This window comes from Mercenaria mercenaria, unplaced genomic scaffold, assembly GCF_021730395.1.
Source record: "Mercenaria mercenaria strain notata unplaced genomic scaffold, MADL_Memer_1 contig_3990, whole genome shotgun sequence".
In the NCBI taxonomy this organism is placed as follows: Eukaryota; Metazoa; Mollusca; class Bivalvia; order Venerida; family Veneridae; genus Mercenaria; species Mercenaria mercenaria.
The window spans coordinates 24,752-33,648 of NW_026462183.1; the positions used below are offsets into that span (position 1 = coordinate 24,752).

Here is an 8,897-nt window from a genome sequence, read left to right on the forward strand (position 1 = left end):
CGAGAACGCTGTTCCTTCATTCATCATTTAGGCTCAGGTTCCCGTGTAAAACGTCTGGATAAGACGGACCATCTGACTGGCATTCGGTCATATTTAAACTTGGCGGTGAAGAAACTTTTCAAGAAAGATAAATCTTCCCCTATGCTTAATATGTACTTCATTACATTGAAAGCGCGACAAAGATTGCTGTTAAGAGTTCTTCTGAAAGAAAGGAAATATATCGGTATATACCCCCTCCCCCTTCAGTTTTTATTTCATTTTTAGACTGTTTGTGTTTTTAATTTTTGAGGACCATGTGTACGCAACTGCGTTTTTTGCGTATAGGTAGCTACGCGCCTGGTTATAAAAGTTTAAAGTTAGAAAAAGAGCTGTACAGTAAGACATCATGCTCAACTTTTCTGAATTAGAGCTTTGCCAGTAAAAGGGGCATGATAGTCAGAAGCTTTGAAAGTACAGAGCTATTGGTCATTATATAAAACTTAATATTTGATGTATCAAAAACTTTGTAAAGTCAGCTAAGAATGCTACATTTTCATAGCAGTAAATATTCAAGTCACATATGTATGTGATAAGTATGGTGTAAGGTTATGCATTGTTGTTTATTACATATTTTCTAACAGCATTTTCAAAAGCATGCATTATTTGATTACAGTGTACTGTATGACACTGTTAATACATTTTTATCACGAGTTCGCTTTGTTGTGCGTCTGCAGGTCAGATTTTCTCAATCCCTGGGGACTTACTTTTTAATTTAAAAGGGCTATGCATTCTATTTTAAGGTTTTTATTAGTCAGCCGAGAGCCAAATGAAGATAAATATATTTCTTCACTCTTCGCTCGCTCCTGATTTTCTCAAAAACCTAAACAAATATTTAAATTATTTTTTCGCTCGCCGCCTCAATTTTTTCAGAAAAAAATCCGATGAACAACTTATCAATTTGGTGTGGCCTTACTTGTAGAATGAAGAGATACCAAGTGGTAACTTTGAAGAGTCAGTGCATTCTGATGCAGGTCGGGCTGATGGTATGTGATATAACTATGTTTTCTAGCTTACTAGAGCATAACAGTCTCAAAATGAGTTCTTGTGAATACTCACTGTTTAATGTCCGGGACTACCCATTCATCGTTAATTGCATGCTCCCTGGAGGAGTGGAGGCAGGGGTAAACTAATAGAAATGTATCAATAAGTGCGTATATTGAATGTACCATGCCCAGCTGAGGAGATCTGGCCCTTAGTAATGCTTAGGTGTGCTGTGTCATGCCACAAACATTAATTCACACCTTTTGGATGTATGCAAGTATTGAGTATTATGCCCGCCCGCTTAGCTCAGTAGGTTAGAGCGTTGGTCTACGGATCGCGGGGTCGCGAGTTCGATCCTCGGGCGGGGCGTATGTTCTCCGTGACTATTTGATAAACGACATTGTGTCTGAAATCATTAGTCCTCCACCTCTGATAATTCACGTGGGGAAGTTGGCAGTTACTTGCGGAGAACAGGTTTGTACTGGTACAGAATCCAGGAACACTGGTTAGGTTAACTGCCCGCCGTTACATGACTGAAATACTGTTGAAAAACGGCGTTAAACCCAAAACAAACAAACAAACAAACAAAATTGAGTATTATGCCGATTTAAGGTTAGAGTTAGGTTTAACCTATATTTGATAGTGTACATTAAATGCACAGCCCGCCCGCTTAGCTTAGTAGGGAGAGCATTGGTCTACAGATCGCAGGGTCGCTGGTTGGATCCCCGGGCGGGGCGCATGTTCTCCGTGACGATTTGATAAAAGACATTGTGTCTGACATCATTCATCCTCCACCTCTGATAATTCATGTGGGGAAGTCGGCAGTTACTTGCGGAGAACAGGTTTGTACTGGTACAGAATCCAGGAACACTGGTTAGGCTAACTGCCCGCCGTTACATGACTGAAATACTGTTGAAAAATGGCGTTAAACCCAAAACAAACAAACAAACATTAAATGCACATGTACATTCAGTATGGGAGAATTTATAATGCCTTCCTGTTTCTTGCACAATGTATCACTGGGAATTACACATTTTTAGCTCTACTATTCATTGAATAGTAGAGATATTGGACTCGCCCATGTGTTGGCATCCACATTGGTGTCTGCGTCCCGATTTGGTTTAGTTTACGTATGTAAGCTGGTATCTCAGCAATCACTTGTAGGAATGGATTGAAACTTCACACACTTATTCACTGTGATAAACTGACTTACATTGCACAGGTTCCATAACTCTATTTTGCTTTTTTACAAAATTATGCCCCTTTTTCGACATAGAATTTTTTGGTTAAGGTTTTGTATGTAAGCTGGTATCTCAATACTCACTAATTGGGATGGATTGAAGCTTCACACTCTTGTTCACTGTCATGATCTGACATGCACAAAGCAGGTCCCATAACTTTATTTTGCTTTTTTACAAAATTACGCCCCTTTTTCAACATAGAAATTTTTGGTTCAGTTTTTGTATGTAAGCTGGTATCTCAGTATCCACTAATGGGAAAAGATTGAAACTTCACACACTTGTTCACTGTCATGATATGACATGCTGTGCAAAGGGTCAAAAACTCAACTTTGCATTTTACAAAATTATGCCCCTTTTTCAACTTAAGAGTTTTGGGTTAAATTCTTATATGTAAGCTGGTGTCTCAGTACCCACTAATGGGAATGGATTGAAACTTCTCACACTTGTCCACTGTCATGCACTGATAAGCACTTTGCAGGTTCCATAACCCTACTTTGCTTTTTTACTAAATTATGCCCGTTTTTCGACTTCCATATTCATTCAGTTGACAAGGCTGTTGAATAGTCAAGCGTTGCTGGCCTCTGACAGCTCTTGTTAAACAGCTTGATAGGTGGGACTATTTTCAGGGAGAAATACATAGAAATTAAAGAAGAAATTACAAAAAAATATTAACAAAATGCTGAAAAATAATCAAATCAGGATTTCAGTAATGTCCTCAGTTTTCAATTTAGTATATAATTATCTACATTCAGTTATAGGTTTTATGTTAGTTTAGGGGGTATAAAGGAGTTGTATTGTAGTCATGCAGTCAATTGGTCAGTCCCTTGCAAAAAATTGCGGAGCAAACTAATTCAGGAGAAACGTAGTACACATGAATACCATGATATGTAGGTGTGCATGACAAATCTTTATTTGGGGTGAACAAAGGTGAGATGCTCAGAGGCCCCAATCTCCACAAAAAAATTGTAAAGTGAACTACTTTCGTGTTTTAAAAGGGACTCAAATGAAGCTTCATACATGTGTAGATGTGCATGGCAAATTCTTCTCTTGGATGGGAAATAGGGTTCATTCTCTATGTAAAAACTTTATGGAGCAGATTTTAAAGGGATTCCAATTTCATACATATTGTCACCATGAAGTTTGTCACCATGAAGTTGACATATTTTTCTGTGATAGACAAAGATGGAGGTCCAGATGCCCCTATCTCACCTCTGTAAAAATTCTATGGAGCAAACAGCTTCTACATTTTGAAGGGATTCCAGTGAAACTTCATGCACTGGATCACCATGAAGTGTACTTTGTCTGTGATAATTATATTTATACCCCCACAAAATGAAGTTTTGGTGGGGGTATATAGGAGTGAGCTTGTCGGTTGGTCTGTCGGTCCGTTGATTTTCATGGTTTCCGGATGATAACTCATGGAAGGCTTAACCTATTTAAATAATTTTTGGTACACTGGTGTAACATCAGAAAATACAAGTCAAGTTCGACTTTGGGCTCAGTAGGTCAAAGGTCAAGGTCACAGTGACTCGAAACAGTTAAACAGTTTCCGGATGATAACTTGAGAGCACTTGGGTCTAGGATTATAATTTTTGTACACAGGTATAACATGATAAAATACAGGTCAAGTTTGACTTTGTGGTCAGTTGGTCAAAGGTCACAGTGACCCTGAACAGTAAAACGGTTTCCGGATATCTTAAGAATGCTTGGGCCTAGGATCATAAAGTTTTGGTACACAGGTGTAACATCATGAAATACAGGTCAAGTTTGACTTTGAGGTCAGTAGGTCAAAGGTCAAGGTCACAGTGGCTCAGAACAGTGAAAAGGTTTCCAGATGGTAACTTGAGAATGCTTGGGTCTAGGATCATAATTTTTTGTACACAGATATAACATGGTAAAGTACAGGTCGAGTTCGACTTTGAAGGCAGTAGGTCAAAGGTTAAGGTTACAATGACATGAAACAGTTAAACAGTTTCCAGATAATAACTTTAGAACGCTTGGGTCTAGGATCATGACAATTGATAAGGAAGTTGGATATGACCAGCAGATGACCCCTTATGAATTATAAGTCAGTAGGTCACAGCTCAAGGTCACAGTAACCTGGAACATTTAAAACGGTTTTTGGACAATAACTTTAGAACACTTTGGACTAGGATCATGAAACTTAATAGGGAAGTTGGTCATGACCAGCAGATGACCCCTGTTGATTTTTAGTTCCAAAGGTCAAAGGTCAGAGTGACCGGAACATTTAAACTTTTTCGGGACAATAACTTGAGAATGCTTGGGCCAAGGATTATGAAACTTCATAGGGAGGTTTATCATGACCAGCAGATGACCTATATTGGTTTTGAGGTCAGTAGGTTAAAGGTCAAGCAAGTTCGGCCTTGACTTTGGTTTAGTTCTGTGACTAGACTATATTGTGGGGGTATAATTGGTCACTCCTGTGATAACTCTAGTTTTTTTGTGTGGGGGAGGTGGGGGGGGGGAGGGGGAATGGGGATTGGAGGAAGATAGGAGCCTATTGGACTGCATCTCTCTGCTGTAAGAAGTTTGTGTTAGGATTTGTCTTTAAAGAAATTAGGTATACTGTAACAGTTAAACTGTAATTAGTATTTTGTTTTTCCTATTTTTAGACATTCCAAAAGTTTTGCTCTCACCCAGCACAACAGATGAGTCATGTTTCAGTTTGGAGAACACAAAGGTAAGTTTTCTTTATTGGTAAATTTTAGTACCTTTGTTTTTCTGTTGAAACAGTCATACAGCAGGAAACACTTTGTTACGAGTGAACAAATAAACATAATGCAAAGTATATATCATAAGTATAACCAGGCAATTTCATATTGGCCTTGTTTTTTGTCCATAGGTTGTTGTATTGGCCAAAGGCTAGCCAATACCACTGCCAGAGGACAAATAACTAGGCAAATATGAAATCTCCTGATTAATGGTAAGTTTATTTTTAAACTTTCGAACATTGGCGGTGACACCATTAGAACTTCTGAGTTACCTTTCGGTTGTTATACATGTTGAAGATCGAAAACTGTGTTTTAAGCATTAACATTTAAGCAAGTAAAACAGAATGGGTTGTAAGTAGTTACTGTATGTGTGAGTAATTTTGAGAGATATATGCCATGACATAATCAGCAATAACTGGAACTTACGGTATTTATTTTCTCTAGTGATTATATTACCGTGAGTATATTACCATTTGAGATGTGATAGAAACTGCCTTAAATGTCATTTTGTAGGCTGCAGGCAACGAGACACAAAATTGTACACGTGTTGATGACCAATCACATATTATATACCCAATGCCTTGTTTTATTCTTGCAGTTAGTTCACATTCATCCATTTCCCAGCATGTGAATCACTGTTATTATTGCACAAATAATCCACACTATCTAAATGTCTCTTTAAGATAAGTCCCATCCTTTCAATTAAACTGAGTTTTGCATACTTTCTCAATATTTATTTCCTTGAAAATTGTCAGACTTATGGCAGGAACTTGTTTGTACACAATATTGATTATATAAAAAACACCGAAGTGTTGTGTAATCACACAACAATATTGATTAAGCTGAAAGTATCGTCATAATCTACAGAACAATATGTATCAACATCTTACATCTACTCAGTCTTACTTAGTTATATTACATGAACATGTTACCTATTTTTGTTGAAAATGTTAAAACTAATGTAATGTATAATTCTTATGTAAAAACAAAATGGCATCATTTAAAAATCTGACACAAGTGACTTCTCTGTATTGGCCCTCTATTTTGAACCAGTCAGAATACTTGAATTTTGTATTGGCCCTGTATTCAAATATTGGTCCTGCTTTTATCATATTGGCTCAGTTATGCTTTGAATTAGCTCTACCGGTTTCATATGATGTGCACAATAGATCTAATACAGTGTATAAAATTGTAAAGTTGAATAATAATGAGCATTATTCATCTCCCACCTCAGATTTCATGTGTATAAGTTGGCAGCTACTTGTGAAGCACATTTTACTATAGGAAAAAATCCAGGAACACTGGTTAGGTTAAATGTCCCCATTACATAACTGAAATACTGTTTCAAAATGGCTCTAAACTTAAAACAAACAAAACGATTGATGTTTTCAAAAACTTTTCTTGTTAATTTATAGATCTGTTTCACAAGACATGGAATATTGATCATAGATAGTGGAGATAATACAAAGACAACACTTCTTCATGCTGCTGCTGGCTTTGGTGATATAGAATCTGTAAGATACCTTCTAGAGCAAGATGTAGATGTTAATATTACAGATGAAAGGTTTGTCTTAAGATGTCTACATTTAAAGTCCAATATTCTTGAATGTCTGTGAGTTATAATTTGTTCAAGATATTAAGCTCAATTTCCTTTCTGAATCATTTAAAAGTTGACCATAAAAAAGTACAGGGAGAAATGTCGTCTTGAAATTCATTTACTTCCTCAAGTTTAATTATAAGTCATCTTCAGTATTGAACAGGGGAAACTCTCTATTTGGGAAATAAATTCATGGCTTTTCACTGGTTCCTCAATGTAAAAGTTGTCGCAAAATGTAAAACCTTCTGCTCATTTTGGAATCAAAATCACTTGTTTTAGCTCACCTGTCACATAGTGACAAGGTGAGCTTTTGTGATCACCCTTCGTCCGTCGTCTGTGCGTCCGTCCATCAACAATTTCTTGTCTGCACGATAGTGGTTTCATTTATGATTTTATTTTAACCAAACTTGCACACAACTTGTATCACCATAAGATCTCGGTTCCTTTCTTGAACTGGCCAGATCCCATTATGGGTTTCAGAGTTATGGCCCCTGAAAGGGCCAAAATTAGCTATTTTGACCTTGTCTGCACAATAGCAGCTTATTTATGATTTGATTTTTACCAAACTGGCACACAACTTGTATCATCATAAGATCTTGGTTCCTTTCTGGAACTGGCCAGATTCCATTATGGGTTCAAGAGTTATGGCCCCTGAAAGGGCCAGAATTAGATATTTTGACCTTGTCTACACAATAGCAGCTTCATTTATGATTTTATTTTAACCATAAAGCACACAGCTTGTATCACCTTAAGATCTTGGTTCCTTTCTTGAACTGGTGAGATTCCTTTATGGGTTCTAGAGTTATGGCCCCTGAAAGGGCCAAAATTAGCTATTTTGACCTTGTCTGCACAATAGCAGCTTCTTTTATGATCTGAATTTAACCAAACTTGCACAAAACTTGTGTCACCATAAGATCTCAGTTCCTTTATTGAACCGGCTAGATCCCATAATGGGTTCCAGAGTTATGGCCCCTGAAAGGGCCAAAATTAGCTATTTTGACCTTGTCTGCACAATAGCAGCTTCAGTTATGATTTGATTTTAACCAAACTTGCACACAACTTGTATCACCACAAGGTCTTGTTTCCTTTCTTTAACTGGCCAAACTGATTACCTCCCCTGATTGTAATCAAAATGGATTTATATCAGTAAGTACTTATAGGACTTATTTGAAATTTCATAATTGTCATTAGTTGGACTGAGACAGTCAGGGTAGATAACTATGGACTGATTTTATGTCAAATTACCTCCCTTTATTTCAAATTAAAATGGGTATATCTCCGTAACTAATGAAGATACTGATCTGAAATTTCATTTATGTCAACAGATTTATTTGGCAGAGCCTTCTTTTGTTCACTTACAATATTTTTTTTTTTTTAATTACTTCCCTTTTACGTTACTATAAATAGCTTATTTTTGGTAACTTTTTTATTATTGGCCGTAGGGAAAAACCGAGACCACTTTCCTGTGGTACAACATGGATGGTACCTCCAATTTTTAGGTGCATTTTGACATATCTGTACCTTGTAAGAATTGTTTTTTCTTTTTGGTTAAATTTCTTCCCTTTGTTGTCCCTGTCCTTTGGACTTAAATATTTTTACTGAGGACCTTCTTGTCCTAAAGTGCAATGATAACAGGTGAGCGATATAGGGCCATCATGGCCCTCTTGTTGTCGCTTGCTTCAAAAGTCCCTGTGCATTAGAAATACATGGTATCATTAGATGAAACATGCCATGCTTACTTAGTTATTTATCTAAATTTCCGTCATTCAAGCAGACTTAATAAAATTTTTATTTTACATTTTTGTTTAGGACTTTCAAAGCTGCCTGAAAATGATACTTAAATTCCCTATTGAAAAATTAAGGTATATATTTAATATGCTTTGCAATCAAAATTATGGGAGTGTCAGTCATGTGAAGTATAGGCATATTATACAAATGTGACAGCAGTGATATTCTTTAAATAAAACTAAATTTTTAGAAAGATGCAAGGGAATTATCTAGATGGGAAATAATTGTTTACATGTATTCTGATTGCCATAACTTTACTATATCAGTGTTTAGCTCACCTGTCACGTAGTGACAAGGTGAGCTTTCATGATCGCGCTTCATCCATCGTCCGTCCGTAGATCATCCGTTCACAGTTTCTTGTGAACACGATAAGAGACCACAGTTTGCAGTCAATTTTACTCAGACTTGCACACAACTTGTATTGGCATATTATTTTTTTTTTATTATTATTATATACCACATTTATATAGCACTCTTTTCATATAAAAATACGTTCAAAAGTGCTTTACATAAAAACAT

General features: G+C 36.6%; 1 long non-coding RNA gene across 1 annotated transcript; it reads left to right on the forward strand.

Annotated features, from left to right (window-relative positions):
• The first annotated feature begins 354 nt into the window (after positions 1-354).
• LOC123547754 (uncharacterized) lies at positions 355-6,609 on the forward strand. The gene is made up of 3 exons (XR_006685734.2): positions 355-1,022; positions 4,895-4,962; positions 6,409-6,609. It is a non-coding gene; the product is annotated as an uncharacterized LOC123547754 (long non-coding RNA).
• Positions 6,610-8,897: the final 2,288 nt, after the last annotated feature.